We start from the raw sequence: 12,673 nt of genomic DNA, 5'->3' as shown, positions 1-12,673 counted from the left end.
GTTGCGTTCTGCAGGAGAAAAAGAGTTTAGAGAAGAAGCCACAGGATACTGCCTTACCCTTGGAGGTTTTTTTTTTTTTTTAAAAAGAGTGCTCTAGCACCAATGTGAAGAAGCGTCAACCTCCAACGAGAACTGCCAAGACACATCAGGATGGTGAAGAACGGAAGCTGAAGTGAAGGCTCTCTTGAGGTTGATGAGTGCCAACTCTGCCTCAGAGGTCCAGACCTTAGCGTTTACTCCCTTCTTGGTGAGAGCTGAGATTGGAGAAGTAAGAGGTGAAAAGTTTAGGATGAATTGACGGTAGAAATTTGCGGACCCAAGAAATCTCTGTATGGCACAGAGACCTTGAGGACGTGGGCCACTCTAAGACGGATTTCACTCTCTCCGGATCTGGAGTCCACAATCAGAGATTACATAGCACAGAAAGGGCAAGGATTTATTTTCGAATACGCACTTTTCGAGTTTGGCGTAGAGGTTATTCCCCCTTAACCGCAACTGCACTTGACAAACATGCTTCCGAAGTCAGATCTAGGGAGTAAATCAACATGTTGTCCAGACATACCACACAAACATACAGTAGATCCCGGAAGATGTCATTTATGAATTCCTGGAACACAGCTGGAGCGTTACACAGTCCAATGGGCGTCACAAGATATTCGTAGTGACCATCTTGGGTGTTGAATGCGGTTTTCCATTTGTCAGCCTTGCGGATACAGATCAAGTTATAAGTCCTGCATAGATCCAGCTTTGTGAAAGTCTTGGCCCCATGAATTCTGTCGAAGAGCTCAGAGATTAGCGGCAAGTGGTATTTGTTCTTGACAGTGGTTAGGTTTAAACCACGGTAGTCGATACATGTTCGTAGAGATCCATCTTTCTTTTCTACGAAGAAGAATTCAGGTCCGGCTGGAGAAGTAGACTTCCTGATAAAACCCCTCTTGAGGTTCTCAAGGACAGAGAATAAACTGTCCATGACAAGGTGAAGCTTCAGGGAGCAATTCAATTGGACAATTGTAGGGATGATGGGGAGGAAGGACCTCCTTCTTGCTGGAGACATCCGCAAAACAGGCATACTGTGGAGGCATTCCAGTGAGTGACTGTGGCATCGGGGACAGGACAGGATGAACCTGAGGCAGGCATCGGTGAAGACATCGGGATCCCCACTGAAAAACCTCTCCGGAATTCCAGTCAAGGACAGGAGCGTGTTGGCGAAGCAATGGCTTTCCCAGCAGTATAGGGTTAATAGCTTTTGGCAGGACATAAAAAGCTATTTGTTCCGAGTGAAGAACTCCCACTTGCAACTTCAAAGGTTTAGTGACGGAAAGAATTGGATCAGGCAGAGGTTGACCATTTACAGTAGCGACCACCAGATGTTTCTCCAGAGGAATTGTGGGAAAGTGGAGATGGTCTGCTAAGGCTTGTTTGATAAAATTCACAGCTGCTCCAGAAACCAGATAAGCAGGAACAGAGTAAGATTCTTCACCAGTGGAGATTGTCACAGGAATTTATAGTTTGGGAGAGAATTTTGCAGTCGGCATCGATCCACCTAGGGTAGTCTTTCCTACCAACCCTTGGTGCCGGAGTTTCCCGGCTTCTGGGGGCACAAAATGATCCTTATGGCCACAATACAAACATAATCCTGCGAATTGTCTGTACTGCCGCTCCTGGTCAGACAGTTTGAGTCTGTCCACTTGAATCGGCTCTTCAGAGACAACAACCGAAGGATGTAGCAGAGGTCTCTGGAACCTAGGCGCCAGTCTGTTGGAACTTTTTTCCCTACGAACTTCCTGCGCTCGTTCTAGTAACCTAATGTTGATCCATGTAGCCAGAGGAATTAGGGCATTCAAGGAAGATGAAAGATCTTGGCCAACCAGCTCATCTTTTATTTGAGGTGCTAATCCTTGCCAGAAGGTTGCTGCCAATGCCTCATTATTTCAGGCAAGCTCTATTACCAAAGTACAGTACTGAATAGCCTACTCTGCTACCATCGACTCCTCTTAGAAGTGAAGCAGCTGCAGAAGACGTTCGGCCCGGTTCTTCAAACACTGTGAGAAAACTTTCCAGGAATAGCTGTAGGTTGAAAGATTCTGGCCCCTTACGTTTCCAGATAAGGTTCGCCTATGTCAGAGCTTTGCCAGAGAGGAGGGAGACAATAAATGCAAACTTGGTAAGCTCAGAGAGGAAGAGGTGTGCGTGCAACAGGAAGTGGATCTTGCACTGGTTGATAAAGTGGAACAAGGGAAAAAAAGGACCACAATGGCGCAATGGCTAATAATGAAATTAACCCAACTTCATGTTTAATGGAAGGTAAAATAATAAGATAGATGCTACGCGTTTCAACACCGGACCGGCGTCTTCATCAGGCAAGTGAAATACATACAGTTGACACAAGTATATATATATGGAGACATGACAGCACATTATAATTATACTAATTGGACTAATTCAGACAGCGCGCCGAAAAAAAACGCCAAAGGGAGGCGGGTCAAAAATCAAAGCTCAAATGTTACGTAAAGGATACCGCAATGAAGCATCACAAATATATAAATACAAACATCGAACTGCAATTGATGAAAGGGAAAATATAAATAAATAGACATAGGATAATTGTTAATAATAGTTATAAAAACGAACCAAAATTTCAAAAGGCAGTAATTAAAAGCCAGTAATTAAAAAATACATACATAATTATAATAAAAAGAACAGCTGAAGTATCTAGATCAATATAGAATAAGAAGTAAAGACTCACCAAAAATTGGAAGGGTGACAGCTTTAAAACAGGGTGAATAGATAATAGAAGAAAGAGCGTTGTCGGAGTCAATGCAACCGCAGACACTACGGAGGCCGAGAGGAGCCAGAAAGAAATGGAATGCAAGATGACACACAAAAGATAATCGCGTGAAGTACGGAAGGGAAAGGCAGGACTGAAAAAGCAGAAAGGTTAGTAAATATACAATTATATAGAGTATATAATATGTAACAAAATGATATTCAAATAAAATTCAAATAAAGTAAATAAAATAAGAAAGAATAATAGAAGATAATGTTTGTGAAAAATTGCTAATCCAATGCAGACTCAGTTATATCATTAAGTCCATTGGGGTGCAAAATCCCCAGTTTATAAATCCAGACATTTTCCCTCTGTTTTAATCTAATGAATCTATTAGACAAATCTGCAGGGATACTTTCTATGGGAATAACAGACAAAAGATACATGTGTGAAAGTAAGTCCAAAGGTATTATTATTAAGGTGGTTCATAAATGAAGTGACCAATGATGCATCTCCTTTGATGACAAAGATAAGATCATCAATATAGCGTTTGTAAAAAATAGTATTGTCTTTGTAACCTTGATCTCCATAGATATATAAATCTTCAAAGACGCCCATATAGAGGTTGGCGTACGATGGGGCAAAACGTGACCCCATCGCACAGCCCTTGACCTGTCTATAAAAACACCCCTCAAATGTAAAAACATTGTGAGTTAAAATTAAATCAATACAATTTATTAAAAAGTTTATCTGATTATTCGGGAAACGAGGATCTGAATTTTGGTGAGTCTTTACTTCTTATTCTATATTGATCTAGATACTTCAGCTGTTCTTTTTATTATAATTATGTATGTATTTTTTAATTACTGGCTTTTAATTACTGCCTTTTGAAATTTTGGTTTGTTTTTATTACTATTATTAACAATTATCTTATGTCTATTTATTTATATTTTCCCTTTTATCAATTGCATTTAGATGTCTGTATTTATATATTTGTGATGCTTCATTGCGGTATCCTTTACGTAACATTTGAGCTTTGATCTTTGACCCGCCTCCCTTTGGTGGTTTTTTTCCGGCGCACTGTCTGAATTAGTCCAAATAGTATAATTATAATTTTGCGCGCTGGCCCTTTAAGACCAGGGATGAGCTTGTGCGCACCATGCAGGCAACAGCAGGAGGAGGGAGCAGTGTGTGTCGGCATCTCTGTGGGAGGAGACGAGGGCCAGGTTCCAGAGGCCTGCGGTCACGCCTGCCAGTAGGTGGGTTATGCCGGCAGTCAGCGACCGTGGGTATAACATCCTGCATCTCCTGGCTCTGAAGTTCAAGGCTAAATAGCAGCAGCAGCCTTGTTCCAGTGAACTTCCCAGCAGATGTAAGTATTGCTATCCACATGTGCTATACATATCTGTCAGATTTTATTTTTAGCTTTTTGGAATGTACCCTAAACTACAGGTTGTTTTTTTTCAGTGCAAAAAAAAACCAGCTAGGTCTCTCGTGCCCCATACCACCGAATAGACCAGATACTGCTGGAAGTTGAAGCCCCATGGGAGGGCAGGCAGAATGCCACTTACTAGAAGTCAAAAGCAGCACTGGCACAAAGTCTAGGAAATGTTGCATGCCTTGCTGGAATTGATCCAGGAGGTCCATGCAAAACTTGAGAAAGGTAACTTTGAGCTGAAACGTAGAATGGGTAAACTAAGTGGGAAGGGTGCTGCACACGTGGAGCTGGGGGGATTCCTGTGGGAACATTGGCAGGTGTGCATGAGAAGATTCATCAGTCCTGGTCAGGACTGAGTTTTATTTGCCCAGTGACAAGTTCAACCTCAGTGAGCCATGTTTCAAAAAATGCCCTAAACAAACACCTAAGAAAACATCTCAAAAACCATGTCAAAAACCGCCTTTATTTTAAGAATCCATGTGAACATACCCAAAACCTTTTTATATGCACATGCTGTATATAGCAGGAAAAAAGAAAGGTTTGGATCCAGCGTGAATGTATATAAAATGGAAGCTAGTTCCAAGTTTAATTGTATAAAGTCTAAAACAGGACCTGGTAGAAAGGTAATCGTAGGCAAAGTAAGCCTACGCGTTTCAGACGCTTCTTGCGTCCTTAATACTGGCTAATGATTAAGGACGCAAGAAGCGTCTGAAACGCGTAATCTTACTTTACCTACGATATCTCTCCTTACACTCCAGGACATTACCTTTCTACCAGGTCCTGTTTTAGACTTTATACAATTAAACTTGGAACTAGCTTCCATTTTATATACATTCACGCTGGATCCAACCCTTCTTTTTTCCTGCTGTTCACTCATCGTGTGCCGACACGAGGATCCGTGCGGGTTCATTTGAGCAAATCCTCAAACAAGGTGAGCTGGAGGTTTCCTTTCTACTATTTTCCACATGCTGTATATACATATATATATAAATATACATGTAATGTATAAATAAATTACATGTAATACATGCTATACACACACACACACACACACATATATATATATATATATATATATATATATATATAAAAATATATACTGTATATATAAAACCATTTAAGGATGAAAGTCCACTCGGGTTTGTGGGCATATAAAACGATGACCTTGTGAATACCGCTTTTGCTAAATACATGAACAATGATATCAATGTACTAAGAGAACATTTTCTCCTGTGCTAATAAAATGTGCACTCCTCATATCTTGAAAATTGTCCACAAACTTGATGTAATTTGTAATGTAATTCAGCTGCACTGTGTGATTTGTGTGCTGACATCTGAAGCTGACATGGTAGTAGATACCTAAGTTTTATTTCCTCATAGGAATAAAATACTGGAAGTTATTTCTTGAGAATTTTTTTCCGCTCTGGCCTTGAGAATTTAATTGCCCCTCATCTGGCAGCGAAGTATCTGTTGCGCATATTGAAGAAAATTCAAAGAGAAACAGATTGTGCCAGGAATAAACAAGATTGTACTGTACATACTAATCATGGGAAATATAGTTGTTTTTTTTTATAACATTTTTAATTTAAATTCTAAATAAAATAAAAGGAAAAGGAATAAAAGGAAATATGAATAATTGCTGATTATTATTTTTACCTCTTAAATTAAATCAGGAGCGAGTTTCGGGTCACGGAAAGTCCACTGTGCCAGGCCCAAACCGGTTGTCTCATAAGAAATTTGCTTTAGAAAAATTAAATAGCAAGCCACGATTTACTTGTAGGGTTCCATCAGGGTGACTAGTCTATGACTGAAATTGTCGTCCCAGTCCCTTTCCACCAGTTAACGCAGTATATAATTATGCTGTAACTTTGTACTTGTAAAAAGTGAAAGAAATGCGAGCTGGTATTTGGCACAAGCTTGGGAGAATGAGAGAGCCAGTGGCGTAACTACCGCTGTAGCAGCCATAGCATGAGGGGGCCCGTGCCGCCCACCGACATGCCCCCCATGCCCGCTGGCACCGCTAGCAGCCGCTATGGTTGCTACAGCGGTATTGACGTCACATTCCTTAGGACACACATACTATTGAACACTATGACAGAGCAGGGAGGTATCTCCCTGCTCAGCCATTGGCTAGATGCCGTTCGGCTTGGATCACGCCGGTCTACACAAGGATCCCATTCGGTGCGGGAACGGGACCTAGGTGAGTATAAAGTTTTTCTGTTTTATTTGTTTGGGGGGTGCTATCTATAGGCGGGTGTCTGTGTGGCAGTATCTACAGGGGGACTGTATACCACTATCTCTAGGGGGGCTATATGGCACTATCTACAGTGGTGGGTTGTGTTGTAGTATCTAAAGGGGGCTGTATAGCAGTATCTACAGGGGGGGTTGTATGGCACTATCTACAGGGGGCTGCATGGCAGTATCTACGGGGGGGGGGGGGTTGTATGGCAGTCTCTACAGGGGGGGTTGTTTGGCAGTATATACAGGGGGGATTTATGGCACTATCTACAAGTGGGGCTGTATGGTAGTATCTACAGGGGTTTTTTATGGCACTATCTACAGTGGGGGGGTTGTATGGCAGTATCTACAGGGGGCTGTATGGCAGTATCTACAGGGGGCTGTATGGCAGTATTTACAGTGGGGCTGTATGGTACTATCTACAGTGGGGGGTTGTATGGCACAATCTACAGGGGGCTGTATGGCACTATCTACAGGGGGGCTGTATGGTGCTATCAACAGGGGTGGATTTATGGCACATTCTACAGGGGGCTGTATGGCACTATCTACAGGGGGGCTGTATGGCAGTATTTACAGTGGGGCTGTATGGTACTATCTACAGTGGGGGGTTGTATGGCACAATCTACAGGGGGCTGTATGGCACTATCTACAGGGGGGCTGTATGGTGCTATCAACAGGGGTGGATTTATGGCACTATCTACAGGGGGCTGTATGGCACTATCTACAGGGGGGCTGTATGGCACTATCCAGAGGGGGGCTGTATGACAGTAACTACAGGGGGCTGTATGGTACTATCTACAGTGGGGGGTTGTATGGCACTATCAACAGGGGGCTGTATGGCAGTATCTACAGGGGGTTGTATGGCACTATCTACAGTGGGGACTGTATGGCAGTATCTACAGGGGGGCTGTATGTCACTATCTACAGTGGGGGGCTGTATGGCACTATCTACAGGGGGAGGTGGGGGGCACTATCTACAAGGGGGGCTGCATGGCACTGTCTACAAGGAGGCACTATCTACAAGGTGGAGAGAGCCTTACATCTGTCACCCTTAATATAACCTGTGTTGCTTATTTATGAAAATGAAGTGCAGTTTACCTCCCCAAAAAGCTGGATTATGACAAAATGGGAGATATAAGAATACTTGAGCAAAAAAGAGGGAGGCGATGTCTAGCAGTGATCCATGTTTTGTAGATGGAAAGGAGTAGAGGGTTTTCATTGCCCGCGTTTGGGAGCAAAGTGTAGGTGAGATATACAAGACAGGGAAGAACTATGGGTGAACAAAGGACCTTTTATAGGGATAGGTTTGTAATTTGGGATAGGTATGTAATTCGGTTAATTATTTAGCCAGTCCTGTATAATGGGTATATTGGTGGCCAGAGCATAGAGTCTGATGTCTGAGAAATTAACTCACGGTTTAATTTTTGTTGGAGGAAATGCAAAGCAATTATGTTTTTTTTCCACCGTCAAATAAACTTGCAGAAAAGACTATTAATCATGCATTTGCCTTTGGGATGTAGATATATGGGTAACATTTGAAATAGGTAGAGGAGCCTTGGGATAAATAATTATCCCAAAATAATTTTAAGGAAGTTTGTGCAGCCTAAAAAGGAAAGGGACAAATTACCCCCAGGCGGTCACGTCCGCTTGTAATCGAGTGTAGAATTGGTTTAGATTTGGCGAGTAAAGTTTGGAGGGAGTTTGTGTAATCTGTACCCATAGATAGGATAGTGACTGAGTTTGCCATTTTAAAGGTAAAGTTCGGGACCAGGTGTGTTGGAAGAGTCCTGTAAGAAGCTGTTATGGAAATACAAGTTTGAGCGATTTTCTAAAGGCTGCTGGAGTCTACCAGGAGAGATCGTACACGTAAAACCGCAACCTCAAATCCACTCTGATTGACAGAGTCTAAGACTACTCTAAGTTGTTCGCCAGAGCCAACCGCAAGGTGGGATGGTCTTTGCTGCTTAAAACCCAGGTTGTCTTAGCAGAGTACTGTGTTGGATTAGAGGAAACCAGACAGCCAGAGGGTTAATTGAAAATCCAAAACTAGAGCAAGGGGTAATCAGGCAAAGCAAAGGTCAGAACTGACTGGGAATAGATAAACAGAATCGGTAAGCAGAGGGTAAACGAGTGACAAGCCAAGGTCAGCATTCACGAGGTCCAGAAATCAGAAGTGGAAGAAGGTGGGATTAAATACTAATCCACACCTGACCGGCAGAAGGACAGACCAAAAAAGATAGGCTCAAGGTAAAACAGACACGCCGAGAAGCCAGAACCGTAGTCATGGCAATCTTAAGGGAACAGGCGATTCTTAACAGAAGGACAGACAAAAGTGATAAGCTCAAGGTAAAACAGACATGCCCAGAAGCCAGAACAGGTGTTTCCTAACAGAAGCAAGGCCTCTGATTTATTAATGGTGAACCCTATCGTGGATCCTTTTATTTCTATGTCCTGTAGAAAGGGGCGTCAGATCACCCTGAGGACGGGAAACGAAAAGAATCATATCATCTGCGAAGGCAGTAAGTTTCAACTCCTCTATGCCAATGAGGATGCCCTGGAAGCCCTGATAGCAATGTAAGTGTTCTAACACATGATCTAAGGCATGGCCGGCCTTAGCTATGTGCGACCAGTGCGGTGGCACAGGGCGCCGGAAGACATGTTGTAAGGGGGGCGCCAGCAGGTGAATATGCCCCGCACTTCGGCTAATGCTCAGGGCACTAGCGGGTCATGTGTCACTCACTGACATCAATACTGGCTACCCCATGCTGCAACTACCGCTCACTCTCCTCGTCTTACGTCCTGAATGATGATCAAGCGTGATGACATTACTCAGGACGCAAGACAGGGAGGAGACTATCTTCCCATGCGTTCCAGGTCTGTTATGAACTGCTATTTCCCCAGGGCACAGCTCCAGCAGCATCAGTGGGCACAGTGCAGGTCATTCAGACTGTGGGCTTGTTGTATGGGGGCACTGATGGGGGTTTAATAAGGGCAAAAATGGCAAATGGGCAGAGGATTCAGTGCCGCATTGGTGCCCATTTGCCACTTATTGCCCCTTTAGTGTCCTTCTGTTCAGTGCCACTTCGATGCCCATTTGCCATTTATTGCCTATTTATTGTTCTTCTGTGACAAACGGTGCTAAAGGGACAGTAAATGGCAAATATGCATCAAGGGGGCACTGAACATAAGGACACTAAAGAGGAAATAAGTGACAAATGGGCACCAAGGTGGTACTGAACGACACTGCTAATAAACGGCAGATGGGCACCTTGTTCAGTTCCTCCATAGTGCTCATTTACCATCTGTTGCCTTTTTAGACCCAGAACACATTACGTTAAAGGGGTTAAAAATAAATTCTGTTGAAGCAGTAGAGGAGTTAAAATAAAAAAAGAACTTAAACTTACCTCTCTCTTCCCAGACGTTCCTGTGCTACAGAGCAGCTACAGTGGTGACATAGGCTGCAGCCTATTTATGGCCTCAGCGGTGTTCAGCTAAGGCGAGTAATAGGCTGCAGCGGTGATGTACTGTCGACGTGATGTCACCACTGCAACCACTCTGTATACAAACCGAGAACAGAGGTGGCGGGAGCCCCCAACTCAGGAACGTCTGGGAAGAGAAAGATAAGTATGGGCTGCTTTTTTGTTTTAACCCTTTCAGGACTGAGACGTTTTTCACTACACGCCTTCCTAGAGCCATAACTTTTTTTTAATTTTTTAATCAAGAGAGTGGTGTGAGGGCTTATATTTTGCGGGATGATTTGCAGTTTCTATTGGCACCATTTAAAGTACTATATAATGTACTGGGAAACTGAAAAAAATTATTTGTGGGCTGAAATTGGAAAAAAGTGGGATTCCTCCATTGTCTTTTGGATTTAGATTTTACGGCTTTTATTGTACGGTAATAATGACAACTTAACATCAATACGATTACGATGATACCAAATTTATATTGTTTTTTTAATATTTTACTACTTTTACAAAGATAAAACTATTTGTTAAAAAAAAAATTGTTTTGTTTCACCACATTCCGAGAGCCATAACTTTTTTATATTTTCGTCTATTAAGCGGGGTGAGGGCTTATTTTTTGCAGGACAAGCTGTAGCTTTTATTGGTACAATATTTTGGTACATGCAACTTTTTGATCACTTTTTATTACATTTATTTAGAGCTAATGTGAACAAAAAAGAGCGATTTGGGCGATTTACTTAATTTTTTTTTTATAAGTGGACAGGCAGGACGTATTGAGAAAACAGCCTTAACAAAACATAGGCCTTGTTCACATGGTGCTACAAATCAACAACGTGTAAACCTGTTAAAAACACTAGTGTTTATGTAAAGTGCTTATTAAACTACAGGCCTTTTTGACACGTATTGGTCGGATTTTTTGCACGCATTCAGCGTGTTGTTTTACTGTCAATCTGGACTACCCATCGGCTATGGAAATTAGGCCCGTTTTTGCCGCATTTTTTACGCGTTTTACGTGCCAAAGAATTGACCTGATGCTTCTTTTTTCACGCAACGCGTTTTTAAACAAAACGCGTCGTATGCACTAACGGCGTGCCATCCCATTTATGTCAATGGGAAGCTTAAACCAAGCATTTTTTATGCATGTTTCGGTGCGACAAATCCACGTCGTGTGAACAGGGCCTTACAGTACAAACAAAAGCACCAAATGCTCACAATACATAACAATGATAAATGGAGTGGGGGGCACCAAATGGCAATTCTGCACAGGGCACCCTATAGCTTAAGGCTGGCCCTGATCTAAGGCAAAATTAAATAGGAGGGTGGTCAGCAGGCAGCCTAGCTCTTCTTCCAAGTGGTGTGGGCGGGGGAGAGAATTGGGGCCAGTAATAGTTAGACTGGTTTGAACCTGGGCTTGCATAAGATGAAGCAATTGTAAAAAGTGATCTCCAAAGCTTCAGAAATGTAGGTAGTTGTTTAGGAAATGCCAAAAAAGCTTTCTCTACGTCTAGACTAAGACGCATAAGATTGGGAAAGTTAGATTGGCGCACCTGTACTGTTGCCACCGCGGCAATGCGTTGTTCTAAATTATATTATTTAATTTGTTAAGTAATTCTTATTGCGTTTGGCAAAATAAAATTAGTTTAGGCAAAATATTTTGCAGCGCTATACATGAAACTGATGATTATCCTTATATTTGAATAAGTAAGCTTTGGATTATTTTTGGGATTCTTGTCTGCATGCACCCTGCAACAGTAAATTTGCCAATCCATCTTGTTCCATATCTTGTTCCATATTGTATGCATTATTTTACTTGAAACAAATGGACGACTTGAATATATTATTATAAATGTTTTTATTGTATACAGAGATGGGGATTGAAGTTTCTGGTGAACAAACTGTACCTGATTCCCCTCCAACACGCTCAAAGCTGCAGTGATGCTGTCACATGGTATATGAGCTACAGTATATACAGTATACATATTAAGTATATGTATTGTTACATATGTCGGTGCGGACAACCCCCTCCCCCTACACATTAGGGTTTGCCTTGGCATACCAGAAACACATCTTGTACACGCCTGTGTTACATGTTTCTGTCCAGACCTCTGCTTTATTCTTTGCTTATTTCATTTATCTATTCTCAGGAAACATAAGTTTAAGAAATGTTCCACAACTACTAATAATGGTGTATTTTGGTTTGCCTTGCACCTTTTTACTTGGCAAATAACATTTATACAAGGTGCATAATTATTTCCATTTTTTGTCCTCCACAAATATCTCTCAGATGCATTAGACCATGATTCTCCAAATCCCCGTCTTCTATGCCCCATGGACTGGTTGAGATGCTTCTTAAAGATTTACAGCAATTCACCCCATAAGCCTGGGGCTTTATATTTAAGCCAAGAGACTGCTTTTAAATGACAAAGACCTAGAGTAACATTAGACTCTAGTGACCGACTGCTAGAGTAGATTGAAAGTTGAAATATTTTTTATTGGCAGCGTAATGAAATGTCACACAGCACATTTTATGAAGACATAATTTGTAACCAGATAGTTATCAGTTTATTCTTGTTCTTACATCAACCTTCTTGCTTCCCTACAGCCTTGCAGCATATTTCTTATAAAGAAAATTAACTCTGTGGATACTGGACATATAAATGGATATCATTCAATTCGGCCTCAGATAGACATACACAAATCTTTTCTATAACCAAAAAAAAGCTGCATTGAAGGTTTTAATAATTCAAGAATGACTTGAGACAT

This window comes from Rhinoderma darwinii, chromosome 2, assembly GCF_050947455.1.
Source record: "Rhinoderma darwinii isolate aRhiDar2 chromosome 2, aRhiDar2.hap1, whole genome shotgun sequence".
Lineage (NCBI taxonomy): Eukaryota > Metazoa > Chordata > Amphibia > Anura > Rhinodermatidae > Rhinoderma > Rhinoderma darwinii.
This window is presented reverse-complemented; position numbering follows the sequence as displayed.